This window comes from Chiloscyllium punctatum, chromosome 5 (genome assembly GCF_047496795.1).
Source record: "Chiloscyllium punctatum isolate Juve2018m chromosome 5, sChiPun1.3, whole genome shotgun sequence".
NCBI lineage: Eukaryota > Metazoa > Chordata > Chondrichthyes > Orectolobiformes > Hemiscylliidae > Chiloscyllium > Chiloscyllium punctatum.
Genome location: NC_092743.1, coordinates 58,537,816 through 58,559,281, shown reverse-complemented (window position 1 = coordinate 58,559,281; position 21,466 = coordinate 58,537,816). Strand labels below are relative to the sequence as shown.

The 21,466-nt window shown below is 41.3% G+C and overlaps 1 protein-coding gene across 1 annotated transcript in view; it reads right to left on the bottom strand.

The window, feature by feature from the left end:
- Nucleotides 1–12,993, bottom strand: part of yes1 (YES proto-oncogene 1, Src family tyrosine kinase) — a 77,653-nt gene extending 64,660 nt beyond the window's left edge. Inside the window, exon 1 of the mRNA XM_072570391.1 lies at nucleotides 12,651–12,993. The gene's annotated coding sequence lies outside the window, so the exon portion shown is untranslated. The remainder of the gene's footprint in view (nucleotides 1–12,650) is intronic.
- Between the last annotated feature and the right edge of the window lie 8,473 nt (nucleotides 12,994–21,466).

Sequence of the window (21,466 nt, the reverse complement as noted above, 5' to 3'; positions counted from 1 at the left end):
TGAGCTATAAAAGGACAGACAAGACAGACTTGGGTTGTTTTCTTTAGAAAAGATGAAAGGGGTTAAGACTGAAATAAAGAACATTATGAGGAGTACAGACAGGGTGAAGGGAGATCAGCTATTTTCCTTGGTTGAGGGGTCAATCATGACAGAGCATGGTTTTAGGGTAAGGGGCAGGAGATTGAGGGGATTTAGGAAAAGAACTTTTTTCCACTCAGTGGGTGGTGGGGATCTGGAATGCACTGGGAAGGTAGCAGAAGCTGCAAACCTTATAACTTTAAAAAATATTTAGATGAGTACTTCAAATACCATAACATTTAAGGATAAGGGACAAGCGCAGGAAAATTGGGATTAGCACACTTTTAGTGGTAGTTATGTTGGTGCAGACATGATGGGCCAAAGTACCTTTCCTGTGATTTTTGAATATATACAGCCATAGTCTTGGACTCTGTTTCAAAATATATTAACCAAAAGCTGAGATGCACTAGAACATAAAGTAGGCTTAAGCTTTTCAAGAATACAACTGCAAATCCTAAATAATTTTAATAAAATGTTGATTTAAACAAAGGTATACTGAAATATAATGACCAAGATCTTTCAGGAATGGAAATGCCCCTTTTTACAGCACCAGCTATTGCATTCAAGTAAGTTTTAAATGTCACGTCTTTTAATAAATGATTGCCAGTTTGGAAGTGGGCAAGTGATTAAACTGGTTGGCAGGTGACCTGAGTGAGCTGCAGTTAAATCAGTGGGCAGGTGGGGCGAACTCAAACGTTTGAACTTCTGAGGCACTTCCCATACGTCAGGACATATGTCAGGAAATGTACGTCAGTATCCTGCAGATGTTCCAAGTCTGAATCTGGAAACTGGATGATTTGGGCTACCAAGCCGCATTGAACTGGTTTACACTGTAGATGATGCTATAACGATTAAGAAAGTAAATCAGCACAAGGACATTGATAGAATCCTTATGGTGTGGAAGCAGGCCATTCAGCCCATACTGCCCTTCTGAAGAGCATTCCCCTACCCTACCCCGTAACCCTGAATTTCCCATGGCTAATCCACCTGGCCTGCATATCCCTGGACACTAAGGCAATTTAGCATGGCCACTCCACCTAACCTGGACATCTTTGGACTGTGGGAGGAAATTGGAGCATCTGCAGGAAACCCGGGCAGACTTGGAGAGAATGTTCAACCTCTACAGACACAGTCACCAAAGGCTGGAATTGAACCTGCGACCCTGGCACTTTGGGGCAGCAGTGCTAACTGCTGAGCCACCATGTTACCCGACATTATGTGTCATATAATAATTCATATGTCGCCTGATGTTTTGGATTAGATGCAATGCTCAAAATATGAAGATGGCGATTAAATTTGTCCACAATCAGCCCTAAATTGCCCAGGAAAATTCAGTCATTATGGAGGCAATCAGAAAGAAATAATCTCCTTACGTAAGAGAGAGAGACACACAGACTAACTCTGAGGTTTTGCTCTTCCAGCGATTCTGTTTCTTTTGCTCTGTCTGCACATTAACACGGAATCTGACTGGAAGTGCAGCCAGAATGGGGAGGGAAGGAGAGTAAAGTGATTGTGACAGGACTCAAATTGAAGTTTATGTAGGTCAGAGCAAGCCCAGGGAGTTGTTAATCAGCTTGATTGAGAGGGGTGCGCACCCACTGTTCCATCTAGAGTTTCAGCAAGGAAAGAAGAAAAAGACAGAGGGCTGACAGGTCACAACACAATTCAAATCAGCCGCAATCTAAATTGTCGAAGGGCTAAAGGCCTACTTGCTGATAAGACTGTATATTGGAGGTTCATGAAGAATTTTGTTTTCCCACTTTTCCTTCAATAAATTGAAATGTGAAATTCTTTCCTGTTCAAGATAATCAGTTCAACAAATCAAAGTAGGAACTTTAAACGGATTGCAATTGAGATTGGACTTCAGCATAGCAAGAGGTGGCAGCTTGTTCCATTGTTGGCCTCAAAATGTTGAAATATGAACCTGCAGAATGCAGACTGCCACAACATTTGTTCACATAAATCTGCTTTTTCTGGAAACAGATGAAGATACTGCCTTGTAACATAAGCTTAGATGCCAACAAAATTTGATATGTTTGAACAAGTATATGCACAGGCATGCAAACTATCATAAAACCATGAACTGCAGATGCTGGAGATCTGAAACAAACAAAAACAGAAATTTCTGGAGAAACTCAAGTCTGGCAGCATGTTAAGTGCAGTTACCCTTCTTCAGAACTGCACATTATCATATCTCATAATTAAGTGAAATTTCCCTGTTAGCTGTGAATTCCGCCAATAGTTGCCATTACATTTTCCAAACACACTTTACAAAGCAACACATAGAAACTCTAAATTGGAAAATGTTAATAGTATCATTCCTACAAACCAGACAGAACATCTTAGAACTATATATGTTGCATACCTGTTATATCAGAATAATTCTTTATTTGATTAAAGTATTTATTTAAAGTTCAAAGTAAACGGAGGTACAATCTTGACAATACACTTTGGGATAATATACTGGTATTAATTCAGCTGGTCAGAGATCCAGCCCTATTCTAGCTCAACTTAAATGGAATAACATTTTTAAGAAACACACTAATAAACACATTCCAAACATAGAAATCTAAGTAGTCAATTGTACCTGAAAAGTCAGGTCTATTCCTTTCTCCACAGATTTGAAGTGTGTCTCCTGCAGGATGAAGATTTTCTTGGGACTGCTTTCACAAGCCTCAAAATATTTTAACAGGGTAACTTGTACATTATAGAATCAGTATAATTTTACTAAACCAATGCAAGGGGCAAGAAAACCTTAACAGGGAAAAGAAAAATCAGGAGATAGCTCAAGAAAAGTCAAGCTATACCCCAGAGGGGGTAATGCAGGACATATAAACCCAGAGTTCCATGGACATTGAAAAAAAGAGGAAACAGCAGAAATACTATGCTCATAAACTGGCTGGATAAAGAGAGCCAGAAGTCGAAAAAGAAATAAAAAGAAAGAATATGAGTAGATACTAGCAGTTAGCCAAAAAGGGAATTTCAAAACTCTTCCAATGGCATAGAAACAGGGAAAGGATGGTAAAGCAAGGACGGGAAGATGAGTAGGATCCAAACAATGGGACTATCCATGGAGGAAGGTGGCACGGTTGATGTACTCAACCTTTAACTTTTTACGTGGAAGATACTGCCATTTGTAAGAGAGGTGGTGCTGTCAATAAAGGCCAAAGCAGCAAATTGAGCCCAGTCCCATTCCAAGGAATGGATTCTGGTGTTTAGCACCTTGTGTAGCCCCACCTCCAAAGTTTCATCTGTTCCTCATTAACTTCCAAAGTAACCTGACCATTGATGCTCACTTTGTAAAGGTCTGTGAGGAAGGGTGCTTCTATCATTGGAGTTATTTCTTTCACAAAAGGGAGAGGATTGTCATACTGGCCAGACGCCTGGAGGAAGAACGCCTCATCTTCCGCCTCGGAACACTTCAACCCCAGGGCATCAATGTGGACTTCAACAGCTTCCTCATTTCCCCTTTCCCCCACCTCACCCTAGTTCCAAACTTCCAGCTCAGCACTGTCCCCATGACTTGTCTGGACTTGTCCTACCTGCCTATCTCCTTTTCCACCTATCCACTCCATCCTCTCCTCCCTGACCTATCACCCTCATCCCCTCCCCCACTCACCCATTGTACTCTATGCTACTTTCTCCCCACCCCCCACCCTCCTCTAGCTTATCTCTCCATGCTTCAGGCTCACTGCCTTTATTCCTGATGAAGGGCTTTTGCCCGAAACATCGATTTCGAAGCTCCTTGGATGCTGCCTGAACTGCTGTGCTCTTCCAGCACCACTTATCCAGAATACTGGAGGTCAGTCATTTCAGTTCCAGGATATCACTGCAAGATCCCCTCTGTGTATTGTCCTCGGCTCAACAATCTTGAGCCCGACAAGGGTTATAGAAGAAACACAAGAAAGTGGATGAAGCCATGATCCTACTGAATGACAAAGTGGCCTACAAATGTTCCTATTTATTTTTATTTAACCTCCTTTTTTAATCAACCAGCTTAGATATGTTATTACACACCTCTGGAGGAGGGGAAACTTGAACCCAAGTCTCTCGGTCCACAGGCAGAGGCACTACCACTACACAAGAGTCCCCTACTGCTGTTCCTTTATCTTATGGTCTTATTATCTTCAGCTGTTTCATCAAATACTTTCCTTTTGTAAGATCAAAAAGGTGTTCTTGCTTGCGGAAGAGTCTAGGACGAAAAGGCACCATATCAAAATAAGGGGTCGTACATTTAATACTGAAATGAGGATTCCCTTACAGCCCTTTGTAGTAAAGAATCCCACAGATACGTTACATACAGAAGAAATTCCTCCGCACCTCAGTCTGAAATGTGTGAACCCTTATCCTGATGTCATGCCCTGTAGTCCTAGACTCTTCCACAAGAAAATATCTTTCTACATCTATCTTGTCAAATGTCTTAAGAATTTTGCGTATTTCAAAAAGATCACCTCTCACTCTTTCATACCGAGTATGGTACATATATTCAGAGTACAGCCTAACCTACACAATTTCTCATGTGACAGTTCCTCCAAACCAGGTATCAACCTAGTGAATTTTGTCTGGACTGCTTCCAATGCCAGTATATCTTTCCTTAAATAAAAGGGCCCAAAACTGTTCACAGTAATCCAGCTGTGGTCTGACTAGTGCCTTGTATAGTTTTAGCACAACCGTCCTTTTATACTCCATTCCCCTTCAATTAAAGGCTAACATTCCACTTGCTTTCCCTATTACTTGCTGAATTTAGATGCTAACTCAGATTCATAGATGAGGACCCCAAATTCAGCTGCTCCGTAGCTTTCTGCAATCTTTCTCCATGTAAATAATATTTCAGTTTCTCTACTGGTCCTGCTAAACCTCTCATTTCCCCATATATTCTATTTGCATTGGATATTATACATTCACTTTTCTCATCTAAATCACAAATATAAAAGTAAAATAATTTTTACCCCAGCACCGATCCCTGTAGCAGTCCACTAATCACAAGTTGCCATCCTGAAAATGCATCTCTCCCACCTTTATTCCAAGCTCTATTAGTTAGCCAACCCTTAGGCTGAAATGAGGTACCCTATCAACCTTCTGAAAATCCAGAAATACCACATCCATTGCTTTCCTTTTATCTATCTTGCTTGGCAGGTATGATTTTGCCTTCATGAAGCCATGTTGATATTAAAATTTCCAACTGCGCTATCATATTCTTTATAATAGCTTAATATGCCAATGGGAAAATATTAGTCAAACTGGTCTAAAGTGATCTATTCTTTTGTTCCTTTCAATTTTTAAATAAAGGTTTTACATTTGCAATTTTTCTATCCATGGAACTTTTCCAGAATCTAAGGATTCCTGGATGATGACTACCATTGCACCCACAACTGCTGTAGCTGCTCCTGTTAATATCCTAGGATGTACTTTATCAGGTCCAGGTGTTGTCCCACTCCCACCTCAGTCGAAGCAAAATGCTCAGAGACACAGTATAGTTTTACCTCCGTCATCTTTATTCTGGACTCTGGAAGGGGGTGGAGAGGGAGAGGGATCGTCCATGTGCGCAGAGACATGAGTCTTATACACTTTCTCACAGGAGACTTACTGATCTTCAGAACCATAAATTTCCCTACCACCTCTAGCGATAGTTAGTGTTTTCATTTCCTCTCCCCCTTTTGTCCCATACTTACTTAGGAATTCTGGATTGCTTCCACTGTGAAGGCTGATGCAAAGTATTTATTTCATTTCCTGGTTTCTCAGTTTCCAGACTCATTCTCTAACACCCTAGGTTCACTTTGGATTTTTAAAAATATATATAGCCTTTGTTTTAACTGGCACTCTTGATAAACTGGCAAAAATATACCACAAATACTGAAGTTTACTGTATTATTGTCTAATTATTAGTTTTTAAAATTCATTTATCTTAACATAAATATACTCGTCCAATTGAATGACCAAGCAAAATATTAACAGTTGATTAAATTTCAAATCAATTTCTCCTCAAATACTGCAATGTCCAAGTAATCACTTGAAGATGCAAGTTAGAAGGCTCTGTGCCAGTAAGTCTTAGTTAAGGCGAAGTTACATTATTTAAATGATTTATGCTGTAAATAAAGTATAACAGTGACATGTATATCCCTGATTATATTCCTATTACTGTGTTTTTACTTTGATTACTCAGCTGTGGGTAAGATTAGATCAGATTAGATTCCCTACAGTGTGGAAACAGGCCCTTTGGCCCAAGTAGTCCACATTGACTCTCCGAAGAGTAACCCACCCTGACCAATTTCCCTCTGACTAATGCACCTAACACAATGGGCAATTTACTAAGGCCAATTCACCTCACCTGAACAACTCTGGACTGTGGGAAGAAACCAGAGCACCTGGAGGAAATCCACGCAGACATGGGGAGAATGTGCAAACTCCACACACAGTGGCCAGAGGCTGGAATTGAACCTGGAACCCTGGTGCTGTGAGACAGTAGTGCAAACCACTGAGCCACCGTGCTGCCAAATGTGGTCTGACCACAGCATTATAGAGCTTCAAAAGTACATCTCTGCTTTTATATTCAAGTCACTCAAAATAAATGCCACCTTTGCATTTGCCTTCCTAACTACTGACTCAACCTGCAAGTTTACCTCAAGATAATCCTGGAATCCTACCCTAGAATCCATTGTGAAGGATGAGATACCCGATTACTTGGAAGTTTATGGTAAAATAGGGGAAATCAGCATGGTTTCATCAAGGGGAGGTCATCCTTGACAAATCTCCTAGACCTCTTTGAGGAATTAACGAGCAGGAAGAGCCAATGGATATTATCTATCTGGACTTCAAGAAGGCCTTTGAAAAGGTGCCACACAGAAGGCTACTGAGTAAGATAAGGGCTCATGGTGTCAGAGGCAAGGTGTTAGCATGGATAGAAGCTTGGTTGGCTGGCAGTTAGCAGAGAGTGGGATAAAAGGGTCCTTCTCAAGATGGCAATCAATGACAAGGTTTGGTGTTGGGACCACAATTTTTCACTTTATACATTAACGATATAGATGAAGGAATTGAGAGCATTCTGGCTAGATTTGCAGATGATACAAAAGATAGGTAGCGTTACAGGTAGCATGGAGGCAGCGGGGAGGCCGCAGTAGGATTTGGACAGGTGAGGACTATGGACAAAGCAGTGGCAAGATGAAATATAACGTGGAAAAGTGTGAGATCATGCAATTTGATATTCTAAAAGGAGAAAATTCAGAAGTCTGAAGTGTAAAAAGACTTGGGAGTAGGTGCCCAGGATTCTTTCAAGGTAAACTTGCAGGTTGAGTCAGTCTTTAGGAAAGCAAATGCAATGATGGGATTTATTTTGAGAGGACTCGAATATAAAATCAGGGATGTTTTTCTGGAGCTTTATAATGTTCTGGTCAGGCAACATTTGAAGTAATATGCAGTTTTGGGCCTCATACCTCCGAAAAGATGTACTGGGAGGAGCGTCCTCAGAGGAAGTTCACAAGAAGAGTTCCAGGAATGAAAAGGTTAACGTATGGAGGAGGATGAGGGAGGATCTAATTGAAACATACAGAATACTGAATGGCCTGGACAGAGTGGTTGTGGGAAGATGTTTCCTTTGGTAGGAGAGACTAGGACCCAAGGGCTTAGCCTTAGAGTAAAGTGAAGACCTTTAAAGAACAGAGATAAGGAGAAAGTTCTTCAGCCAGAGGGTGCTGAATCTATTGATTTCACTTCCACAGAAGACTTTGGAGCCCAGGTCATTGAGCATATTTAAGACTGGGATAGGGTTACAGGGAAAAAGCGGAAGAATGGGGATGAGAATCTTATCAGCCATGATTGAATGGCAGAGCAGACTTGATGGGCCGAATGGCTGAATTTCCGCCTCTGTGTCTTAGTCTTATTATCCAGAATATTTGATCAATTGGCATATTCCTGGTCACATAGGTGCCTGATAATAGAGTGTTTACTGTACTTTGGAGAAGCTTTGTTGCTAAACCTGCTCCCCAGTCCACTCCAGCCAGTTACACTCTCTTTTCTTTGTAATTACTGCTTTATACACATACAGTTGTTTCTGACCCAAGTTCCTCCCTCTCAAACTGAATTCCTAATTCTACCACATTATCAGCACAGTTTCTGAGGAGATAGAATGGAGTAAAAATTGGATTGAAGCAATTGGCCCTTCAAGCCTGTTCCTGGGTTATGGTCGTAGCTGATCATCCAGCACAAGAGTCTGGATCAATAACAAATGTATGATGAGATGTAGAAATATTAAATGAGTATTGCTGGAAACAAAAATAATTGTCATTTTTTGTCTTGCAAGATGATCATACGGATTCACATGCATTTGTATGGTTAATTCATCTATTTTGTTCCGAATATGCTTATTTAAAATCCATCAATTGTGCCCTTTTACAACATTTCTCCCCTCCCAACTGTCCATTTCTGCACTGTACATCTCTCAGACTTCCCCCAATAATTTCTTTTGGTTCATGAACTTAAACTTCTCTTTAATTTTATTAACATTTTGTAAATCTGCATTAATTCTTGCTTGAACATTTGCTGAACAATTTGTACAGCGCAAATTATACTGATAATTAATTTAGGATTGTCACTTAGACACATTTGCATGCATTGGAAGCTACAAGTATTGGAACACAAGGTCTTAGTCTTTTCAGAACACATATGCACACTGCAACTGTTTCATAATCAACAAAATAGGTAATTATCATAGCTTAGCTTATTTCTCAGCACAATGCCCTGACCAGTCAACCAGCCTGGTTTAAAATTTAAAATCCTCGCAGTTAATTGTCAACCAGCATTAATAGGTACATTCTTCATGACAACATCTCTGCCAGTCAGAATTAGCCTGCCAAATAATGATCACCGGGATCAGATTTTAAAAAAAAACTAGTAGAAAGCTTTTATTCAATTAACTTGGTGAATGTGTCTATGTAATCTCTAGCTGCTTTGTGTTTTGCTGAAGCTTTATTCCCACATGTTTAATTATCTCTTTCCATGACACCTCAAACTTGGTAACCAATTTGAAATATAGTTACGTGATGTGAACTATTCAGTTCATCTTAAAGATTCCTGTTAATCAACCAGTCTAGTCAAAGTTATTTGTTCTCTCTCCTCTGAATCCACTCCATTATCACTCTGTCCAAGATATCACCCTCAGGTTTATGCATAACTTTCAGCTTATTCACTTCTTTCTAAATGTCACTTGAAGCCTAAAATTTCAAGATCTGGTGGTTCTATTTCTTTAACTTGTGAATGGAGAGAAGGTTTCCATCTCATATCTAACCTGATCTCTATCCAACTACAGCAATAATTCCACTGTCTTGGCTAATGACAATGAATGATGTTTCCATTTTGCAGTGCTACCCATGGTGTTGTCCTCTTTGACATGATCGTGACAACAGTTCAAACTTTTGGGTGAAGCCAAGTGTAGGAATGAAGCTGGTATGCCACTGCAAACAAAGTGGCAATGCTGATAACTGATCTGGCACACCACTGAGAACTACTGCCAGTAAGTCAGGAATAATTTAACTAAACATGGAATGAAAAATTTATACAAACTTTTGGTTTTTAGCCAGCCTATTTAATAGTACATTCAACACATTGCATGAGGTAATATACTGTCAGTATTTGTAAAAAAATACCTATTTGAGCCAGCAGGGATTAAGCAATCTTTTAAAGCCACACAAGTGAGAAATATTTCACACTTTGGCAAAGCTGTTGCTTAGCTCTCAGCATGATTACTTTAGACAGTCATGATGATGAAAAGCAGATGTCAGAATTTAAAAAGTAAGATGGACAACATTTTTCTGAAGAGTCCAGTTTTCTTGAATACAATATAGGAATACAACACTTTAAATAATATATTCCTAGAAACCACACAAATTGAAACTACTTACACTGAAGTAGGGAGTATCATCTAAATGTATGCAATATCAGGTTATGCAAACCAAGACTTGTGCCCTTTATAACAAACAAAAATAAAGTGTAATTAACTTTCAACACTAGTTGTCATGACAAACAACCAAAAAGAGAAAGAGATTAGGAAGAACAAAATCCTATGACCATAACACTTCTGAATTACCTACTCCTACATGTACCACTGATCTTGACATTAACCTCCAATGAACAACGTCTTGACCTCTGTCTCCTTTCTGCAGTGCTGACGACTACTTCCAGATGAATGAATTGCTGGTCAGGACTGTTTTGGTCACAATGCTCTGCTTCACCATCATATTGGAGGTCCAAGAGAGTTGTAATTTGGAACTGATTAAGGTTGGAGCTGTCAAATGCCTTGTCAATCTCCTGCAGCTCTGCTCTCCAAGACAGATTTGCAAGTGTCTAAGGAGGCTTTAGACCATTCCTTATTCCTCTACTAGTGCTGTTGCTACTATGGACCATGAAAGCAAGCATACAGGTACAGCAAATAGTTAGGAAAAGTCGTTGCAAGGCAGTCAGTGCAACTGTACAGGGTCTTAGCAAGACATCACTTACAATAGCACATGCAGTTTTAATCACCTTATTTAAGAAAATATACAGTTGTCATAGAGGGAGTACAGTGAAATTTCAACAAACCGGTAGCTGAGATACAGGGCTTCTCATGAGAAGAGATTGAATTTAGAAGAATGAGATTCAAGCTCACTAATGTGATAACATTCTGACAGTTAGACAGAGTTTTGGTGGGAAGGAGAAGAGCAAGAGTTCCTACAACAAGAACTTGCAGTTTTTGGATACAGATTAAGGTTTTAGGGCCTAAAGAGGAAAGACTGTTTCAAAAGGTGGTGAACCTGGACAATCCTCTACCATGTAAAACTCTGAAAGTGAAGTTGCTGAACAATTTAAGACAGAAACAGATTTCTAGAAACTAAAAGCATTTAAGGGTATTGGGGTGGGGGGAAAGAGAGGAGAATTAAACCAGAGGATCAGTCATGATCATTTTAGACAGTGTGCTTTTGCTGTAGTTTCTGTGCATAATCCTCAGTGCAGATCCATTTGAAGATGCCTTGACCATTAAAACCGGGGATAAAGAAACCGAAATCCAAGTTGCTTCACTCGGCTGGACAATACGCAAACACCCAAATAAAATTTTACACTCATTCCCAACTACTTCATAAGTTATATAGTAGGTGCATGGAGAAAGGGAGGACTACAGATGCTGGAGATCAAGGTCAAGAGTGTGGTGCTGGAAAAGCACAGTAGGTCAGACAGCATCCGAGGAGCAGAAGAATCGATGTTTTGGGTAAGAGTCCTTCATCAGGAATGAGGCTTGTGAGCCAAGGGGGCTGAGATATAAATGGTAGGGGGTGGATCTGGGAGGAAGAAAGCTGAAAGTGTGATAGGTGGATGGATGTGGGCTGGATAGTAATTTAACTGCTTAAAAACAAAACATTATTCAAAATGGAGTATGGGTGCATAAGGAAGAGAAAAATTACTGTGAATTCTATCATGTTAAAACTTACATATTTCAAAATTTTGGCAAAGTTATCATTTAAAAAGATCACAAAATATATTTTACTATTTGCCAGTAGATTCCATGTGTCATTTCCGAACAGCAAGTTGAAAACTATTTTAACCAGTGCATTCTAATTGCGGCTTTATAAACCCATACTTAATCAGACACCCATGAATGACTAATGTTGCACATAACCAACATAGTTAGGGAGGGGTTTCTGCCGTGACAAATCTTAGTTAACCAAAACAAATAACTTACACAAGTTTTAAATAGATGGGTATACCAAAGCCAGAAGAACATCACACAATAATCCACAAGAACAGAATGAGGTTTTCAAAAACAATTATCCTTTCCAAATTATGGAAGTCCATGTTAGGAAGGTACACTTACAATTTCAGAGAGATTTTCAGTGGAAAATCACAAGTTTTGCATCAATATCAGGCACAATGATATGAAATCACCTAACTTGAATAGTTTACACAATGCATTGAAATGCAATAGAGGGATTACAGCATTACTGAAGATTCTGGATTAGAGTGGTGCTGGAAGAGCAGTTCAGGCAGCATCCAAGGAGCTGGAAATGAAGGGCTTTTGCCCAAAATGCCAATTTCGAAGCTCCTTGGATGCTGCCTGAACTGCTGTGCTCTTCCAGCACCACTTTAATCCAGAATCTGGTTTCCAGCATCTGCAGTCATTGTTTTTACCGCATTACTGAAGATGCTGTCTTTCAAATGAAACCTATAATCAAACTGCTTCCATCATCCAATATTTAAAGTCACTCAACACCAGATTATAGTCCAACAGGTTTATTTGGAAGCACTAGCTTTCAAAGTACTGCTCCTTCATCAGGAGTTCAGCCAATATGTGGATATAAAAGACTGAAGTAGACAAGCTGAAGAGCAGGGAACTCTGGCATCATGACATTCAAACCCTTTACTGACAACAAATATTAATTGGCTATTTATCGGAATATACCATTCCAGAGGATTTGCCCTGCACAAATGAATAGGTATGGTGTTGGGGTGAGGAGGAGGAGGGGGGAGACAGGGGAGGGTAGGACAGAGCCCTTCCTGGGCACAGGGGCTACACTACCTCGCAAACAAAACCAGGCCCAGGTGCCTCTCACCTGCTCTCCGGCCGGGACTTGAACGTCTCCTCACATCCGCATCACTTTTACAACTCTTCCTGCAGCCGAGAGGAGAGGCCGAAGCGGCTCCACCAACTGATCCGACCAGCTCGGGGCTAGGCCCGACTCACAGGGCCGCCGCCGCCGCCGTCATCATCATCATCACCTCATTCCCGGCCCGCCAGCTTCACACGAGGCAAAGAACAAAAACCCAACTTAATCCCCTTAAACTCAAATTCTGTGTTCCATATCTAAACCATTCTCCTACCAGCGCACACTCTCCTAAAGCCGCAAACCTATGAATACAAGATGGCGACTCCTCAGGGAGCGGACACCGCCTCCGGTTCTGCCCCGCCCACATAGTCCCGCCCCCAACCTTCAACCCCGCCCTCACAGCTCCGTCCCCGCACGTGCAGCTCCACCCTCACGGCCCCGCACCTGCACCTTCAAGCTCCGCCGTAACAGCCCCGTCCCCGCACCTTCAATTCCACCCTCACAGCTCCGCCCATTGCACGTTCAGCTGACAGTCCCGCCCCTGCACTTTCAGCTCCGCCCTCACAGCCACCCGCTAATTCCTCTCCCCATCTGAGCCAATCACCTGCACCTCGCCCCTCCACCATTAGCCCCGCCCAGCATCTTCAGCTCCATCCTTTGCCCGCGCCAGACCCCGCTTGGCCCCGCCCCTTGACATTTTATCCCGTCCGCCCAATTATCCACAGCAGGTGGCACCACCCCCTCCATCCCGCGCCCGACACCCATTCGCGGACCCGTTACCCCGCCAACCTGGGCACGCCCCTTCCTCCGCCTCCAGCTGAGGCCCCGCCCTCACCAGCTACGGCTCCGCAGCGCCCCCTGTCCCGTACAGTAACAAACTGCTGGGTCTCACACGTTGCTGATCTTGTTTTGTTCATTAAACATGTTCGGGGGAAGTTATAGAATTCAGGCAGGAATGCAAAAATTAGTGTTTGAAATTTTACTTGTTCGTGACCTGGGAATCAATATAGGTCTGTGAGTATGTGATAAGTGAACGTTGAAAATGAGTTCACATTGAAGTTTGAAGGCTAATGAGGACAGTTTTGGAATAATAGTCATGATTTGGAGATGCCAGTGTTGGACTGGGGTGTACAAAGTTAAAAATCACACAACACCAGGTTATAGTCCAACAGGTTTAATTGGAAGCACACTAGCTTTCGGAGCTTTCACTACTATCACCTGATGAAGGAGCGGTGCTTTTAACTTGGAATAATAGGTTTGAGTTATAAAGAAAGGGTGGTACTTTTTCACTCAAGTGTAGGAGGTTGAGAGGCGATACGAAAGAAGTTTATAAAATAATGAGGTGGGGATGGAGTTAATAGTTATCTTTTCCGTAGGATGGAGGATTTCAAGACGAGGGGTAAACTTTTAAGGTGAGAGGAGAGAAATTCAAAACAAGCATAAGCAATTTTTTTACATAAATGTGGTTCATGTGTAGATTGAATTTCCTGAGAAAGTGGTGGATGTGGGTACAATTACAATGTTTAGAAGATATTTGGATAGGTACATGAACAGGAAAGGTTTGGTGGGATATGGGCCAGGACCAGGCAGGTGGGACTAGTTTAGTTTAGGATTATGTTCGGCATAGACTGGTTGGACTGAAGGGTCTGTTTCCATGCTGTATGACTCTATGGCTCTATAATAGGTTTGTAGTTATTGGATGTGATTCTGAAGGATGTGGGAACAAACAAGGCAAACATAAAGGGATTGAGCAGTCTCCTTTCAAAACCGTAACAATTCTGTGATTCTGTGATGGGATATTTATTTGTATGTAGATGCTTGCTGCCACCTAATCTCTTATGAAAACAGATAACCAAAAAGATTTAGCAGTCCTGGCAGCATCTGTGGAATGACATCAGAGATAATGTTTCCATTTAAGTGACCCTCCTCAGAACCTGTTCTCTTTTCTCGATTGGGCATAGGAGGCCATCTGGTTCCTTTTACAGTATTTTTAATTTTACAAAGTGGAACAACTAGTAATGATTCCTAAATAATAATAAATCATACTGGAAATCTGAAACAAAAACAGAAATTGTTGAGGAAACTCAGCAGGTCCAGCAGCATCTGTGGAAAGAAAGCAAAGTTAACATTTGTAGTAGCTAGGAAAATCTGAAGCCAAACTGGGGGTAGTGGGGGGTTGGTTTTGGGGTAAGGGGAGAGGTGACTGGATAGGTGGAGACAGAGCCCAGAGAGAGACATGAAATGGATAGATAAATGGAAAGATTGTGGATATCAGGCTAGGACAGAAGAAAAGATGAATAAGGAATAATGAAGAACCAAGAGTGAGAAAATAGGAGAGCAGTGCTGAATACAACCCATATAATGTGACAATAAGCCCAGAAGTATGTGAGAATAAGTGACTGTGCAAAAAGCAACCCATGTCATAACATGGAAAATTGGAGTCAAGCTTTGCACTTATTGAACTTAATGTTAACCCTAGAGACTGCAAGGTCCCGAAGCAGAAAATGAGATATCGTTCTTTGAACTTGGGCTCAAGCTTTGTGGAACACTGTAGCAGGCATGCGACAGAGATGTTAGCGAGGGAACACAGTGGTGTGTTGAAGTGGCAGGCAACTGGAATTTTCCCTGTGGAAGATGGCATCATCAGAACATATGTGAAGGAAGAAAAAGAAACTGGGAGAATGGGATGGAACCCTTCCAGGAAGCACAGGGTGAGGATGTACAGGGGTTTGTGAGAACTGTAGATGCTGGAGAACCAGAGTCACTGAAGTGTGGCACTGGTAAAAGCACAGCAGGTCAGGCAGCATCCAAGCAGCAGGAAAATCTACATTTCAGGCAGGGCCTTGTATCAGTCCTGATGAAGGGTCGTGCCTGAAACGTTAACTGTCCTGCTCATCAGATGCTGCCTGACCTGCGGTGCTTTTTCCAGCGCCACACTTTATCGACTGTGAGGATGTATCATCCAGGTAACTGGGAATTGCTGAGTTTGTAATGGATATCGGTGGCTAGTCTATAGAAATGGGAACAGAAATGTCAACGAAGGGAAGAGAGGAGTCAGAGATGGAAAAGGTAAGGATGGGGACCAGGTGGAAATTGGAAGTGAAATTGATACATTTTTCCAATTCTGGATGAGAAAGGGAAGCAACAACAATAATGCCATCAATGTACCAGAGAAAGAGTTATGGGTGAGGGTCGGAATGGGACTGGAACAAGGAATGTACCTCACAAAGAGACAAGCATAACTGGGTGAATGCAGGTACCCATGCCCACATCTTTGATCTAAAGTAAGTGAAAGGAGTTAAAGGAGGAGTTCTTCAGGGTGAACTCAGTCAGGTGGATGAGGATGTGGTGGATGGAGATGGTTCAGGCCATCTTTACAGGAGAGCATCTTGATGGGAGATGGGCATATAAATGGATTGCACATCCATGGAAGAGGAGATGGCTGGAGCCTGCAAACTGGAAATTTTGAGACTGACATAAAGCATCAGAAGAATCACCAATGTGGATGGAGAGGGATGGAACAAAGGGAGAAAAAAAAATGATTCAAGGTTGGAATAAGTAAGTTCTGTGGGGCAGGAACCAATGATTCTTAACAAGAAGAGATTGTTGTCTTAGTATTGACATTGTATAATCAGATAGTCAGACATTGTTATTTCAAATTATTGGGATACACTGATGACACATCCCCTCCACCTCCAAATCAAAACTGTTCTAATGATTTCCCTATTCAAGACTCTATAACTTCATCAGATTGTATGTACCTTAATGCAATCCCCTTTAATCCTTTTAGATCCATGACCTTAGACAACAGCGAATGCATCAAACTTTACCAGATCTAGGACCAATGTCCTTCAATGTGCTTTGCTAATACTATGGCACAGGGTTTAAACTAATTTGGCAGGGGAATGAGAATGAGGATGTAAGATCAGGAAGGATAAACAAGGATGCACAAGGGAGCAGTAGATGACATTACATTAAGAAATAATAAAGTAATACTAAAATCATAATAATAAAGTGTTAGGTCAGATAAAGATGTAAGATAATATGTTTTAACTATGACCTTGACTGATGTTCTTGCTATGGAGTCCTATAGAGTGAGATTCCAAGCATGGTGAGATTGAGGTTGAATCAATTTAGATTACATTTGCGCGAGTTTAGAATAATGCTGGAGAATCTCATAGAAAGCTATAAAATTCTAACAGAAATAGATAGATTAGATGCAGGAAGGATGTTCTTTATGGTGGGTGAATTCTAAACCAGTAGTCACAGTCCAAGGATGTGCAGTAAACCATTTAGGTCTGAGATAAGGAAAGATTACTTCATGCGGAGAGTGATGAGCCTGTGGAATTTGCTGTCACCAAAAGCAGCCAAGGCCAAAACATTGGATGACTTCAAGGAGTTGGACTCAGCACTTGGGGCTAAAGGGATCAAAGTATCCCTCCAACACCTAGAAGGACAAGGCCAGCAGACAGATGGAAACAAAGCCATCTGCAAGTCCCTCTTCAAGCCTAACTTGTAACCACATTTCTATTCCTTCACTGGGTCAAAAACCCTGAACTTGCTTCCAGCTGCACTCTGGATGTATTTGTGCCACAATGGCAATTCAAAAATATAGCTCATTCACGCTTTCTGAAGATTAGTTATCAATGGATAACAAATGCTGCCTTTGTCAGCATTATCCACCTCCCATGAAAGAATTAAAACAATTTGAATGGGGTGCTGGAATAGGCTGAACATAGACAAATGAGAGATAATCTTCTTGAAACATCTAAGATTCTAAGGGAAATGACTGGAATAGATATGGAAAGATTGCTTCCCCTTGTGGGAGAGTCTAGGACCAGAGGGCCTAATCTCCGAACAAGTTTTTGTCCATATAAGACATAGATGAGGAATGTCTTCTCTCAGAGGCAATAAATCTGTGGAAGTCTTTACCATTAAGGGCTGTTTAGGCTGGGTCATTAATTATATTCAAAACTGAGATAGACATACTTTTAATGAGTCAGGGAATCAAGAGTTATGGGGAAAAGTCAGGAAAGGGGAGTTGATGATTATCAGATCAGGCATGATCTCATTGAATGGTGGAGCAGTCTCAATGCGATGAATGGCCTACATCTGCTCATATGATTTATGTCCTTATGGAAACCCGAGAACATACCTGCACAAAATCACTGAAGCTGGTAACACAGATTGAGAAAGAGTTAAAAAAGGTTTATGGGTTCCTGTGCTTCATAAATAGAGGCATGGAGTACAAAAACAAGTAAAAGCTATGCTGAACATTTGTAACATATTGGGTTGACTTCACCTGGACTTATGTCCAATTCTGGACACTGCAATGTAGCAAGGATGTGAAAACTTTAAAGAGGGTTATAAAGGAAAATGGTCCCAGGACTACAATTAGTTTGGAGCTTAAAGAAGAGATTTGATAGAAAGCTTCAGAACCATAAAGAGTCAATCATCCAGTGTGAATGAAGAGAAACCCCTGCCATTGGTGTCAGTTTGATAATCTGAGGTTAGTGAAATTGGATGATTGGTAAAAGAAACAACATTAACATGAAAAAAAACACATCGTTAGCAGCAAGTAGTTAGAATTTAGAATGTACTGTGTAAAAGTGTGGATTGAAGCACAATGTGATTATAATCAGGATTTATAAAAATAATTGGATAAATATCTCAAAAAAACAGGTCAACAAAGAAAAGACTGGAGTGTGTCGCTAATTGCTTGGTTTTTCAGAGACCAGCATGGATACAATGAGCAAAATGCAAGTCTAGAGGGCTTGGAGTTTTATTCAGGAGGCGCTGATGCCAGTAAACTTGAGGGGAAATGATTTAGTATCTGATAAGGAACTGTTGCAGCTGACAGCTCCAAATACTGTCGGGGAGCTCAGCACTGCCACCTGCAGGTTCCAATATACACAGACAGAACATTTGGCACCACAACAGACAGGTACAGACTTAGACCATAGAACATTACAGCACAGTACAGGCCCTTTGACCCTCGATATTGCGCCAACCTGTGGAATCAATCTGAAGCTCATCTAACCTATACATTTCTATTCTTGTCCACATGCCTATCCAATAACCATTTAAATGCCCTTAACATTGGCAAGTCTACTACTGTTGCAGCCAGTGCGTTCCACGCCTCTACTATTCTCTGAGTAAAGAAACTGCCTCTGACATCTGTCCTATATCGATCACTCATCAATTTAAAGCTATGTCCCCCAGCGCTAGCCATTGTCATCTGAAGACAAAGGCTCTCACTGTCCAACCTATCTAAATCTCGGATTATATGTTTCAATTAAGTTACTCTCAACCTTCTTCTCTCCAATTAAAACAGCCTAAAGTCCCTCAGCCTTTCCTCATAAGACGTTGAGAATTAATTATTTATTTTATATTGATTTCCTTAATTTCTGACTTTTGCCTGCTAAGTAAGCTTTTGTTGAAAGGCGGAAAATATCAGTTTAAATTTACCATACAAAGACAGTGTTTCAGCAGATACAGAGACGGAGATAGATTTCTTTTCCACAAAATAATTGTAACAACTTTTGAAAAATGTTGAGTATTTGACAGGTTAATAGTGCCATCTATTTCAAAACTAGGACAGCCTCCCTCCCCCTCCAAGAAAGCCATTGAGAAATTTAATGATAGCATTGTCCTCTGTAATTCTCCAGTAGAATGATTTGATTGGTAATTCAATCAATTAACATCCTTTTCTGTGTTTGGGAATATTTCCTTGTTAAAAGTTGAATATATTAAGTGAATTATAGTAATTTAATTTATATATTAAATTAATTATATATTAATTTAAAGAAAATATCTATATACAGAGGGGTATCAGAACAGATCCTTGAGAGCTTGGCAATGATTGGTTAGCATTAAACTTCTGAGTGTAAATCCTGTAATATGTGAAATGTCCAGTCTTATATTTGGTGTGTGTGACCTTACCTTTATAAAAATGTATTCAAGAGATGTGGTGTTGCTAGTTAGGCTGGCATTTGTAGCCCATCTCTAATTGCCCAGAGTGACACCAAGTGGGAGCACAGTAACGTGTGGCACATGATGTTTTGACAACGGCTGACGTTGACCGGCTAGAGATGGTTAGCAATGCCTTTTATAAACAGTGAGTCAAATAGAGGAGTAGAATAACTTTTTATTTGTCATTTCTGCCATATACAACTGATACAGTAAAAACCGATAGTGTTCCTTCAGGACCAAGGGTGCTACATGGACAGCACAAACTACACAACTCGTACATGGTATAAAGTGCAAAAAAAATGCAAAACATGCAAGTTACAGTGTAATAGAAGAATGATAAATAATAGACATTTTTCAAGCAGCAATTGGAAATGATGGGAAAGTGTCCAATCATACTGTGTTAAAGGGCCTGATGGCTTAGGGGAAGACACTGTTGCACAGTCTGGCCATGAGAGATTGAATGCTCTGGTATCTTCTGCCAGATGACTGCAGGGAGAAGAGTTTGAGTGAGGGGTGTGTGGGGTCTTCCACAATGCTCTTCGCCTTTCGAATGCAGTGTGTGGTGTAAATGTCTGTAATGGAAGGAATAAAGACCCCGGCGATCTTCTCCGCTGTCCTCACTATCCATTGTAGGGTTTTACAATCTGAGACAGTGCAATTTCCAAATCAGGCAGTGATGCAGTAGCTCAGGGTACTCTCAATTAACCATCTGTAGAATGGTGAGGATGGGAGTTGGGAGGTGGGCTTTCCTCAGCCTTTTGGATGTAGATTTGTTCACTGAGGTGAAAGGTTCATTTCCAGACATTTTGTTACCTTACTAGATAACATCTTCAGTGGACCTCATGTGAAGCAATGCTGAAAATTCCTGCTTTCTATTTATATGTTTGGGTTTTCTTTGGGTTGGTGATGTAATTTCCTGTGTTGATGTTATTTCCTTTGATGAGGTCGCTTCCGGTTCCTTTTCTCAGGGGTGGGTAGATGGGATCTAACTCGGACCTCCTCGCTGCTACATCATTTCATGCCTCAAACCATGCATAAAAGTTGTTCAACTCAACTAAAAGAACAGTCAAATTCCCTGTTACCCAAACAGTTCTAGGGTCTCGGGTGGTTGTAGTAATTGAGGGCTGTCTTGTTTGAAGTGTCCAGCTCTACCGAAGCTTCTATAGCTCTTTGAAGCATCCTTTGTTCAAACAGGCCACCAGGCAGGCCTTGGACCACAGACACAATGATTGGATCTGTGCTTCCTGTGTGGCAATCTGGTCAGCCTACCTGCAGACCCTGAGGTTTACATCCTTGTCCACGCTGACACTTATCTCCTGATTGTAGCCCCTTTCCTGGCTGAAGAAAGACAACAGAGATTTGCCTCTATTAAGTCCACTAAACTCAAAATGGATGTTGGGGTTGAGAGTGTGGTGCTGGAAAAGCACAGCAGGTCAGGCAGGATCTGAGGAGCAGGAGAATCGACGTTTCAGGCAAAAGCCCTTCATCAGGAATGAAGCTGTGAGTCTAGGGGATGGAGAGATAAATGGGAGGGGGATAGGACTGGGGGCAAGGTAACTGAGAGTGCAATAGGTAGATGGAGGTGGGGGCTAATGGGGGGGGAAGGATGCAGTGAGAGAGAGAGAGACTCACTGAGATCCTTGTAGAGAGAGGAGGGGAACTTCTTCAAGGTATGCATCCTTGGAAGAGGCTTCGCAGTAAGGTTGAAATCAACTAGGAGAAAGTGAAGATTGCAGATGCTGGAGATCAGAGTCGAGAGTGTGGTGCTGGAAAAGCACAGCAGGTCAGGCAGGCATCAGAATGGATGTTACCAACTCTCAGTGGTTCTGCTACCTGTTCCTAGTTGATTT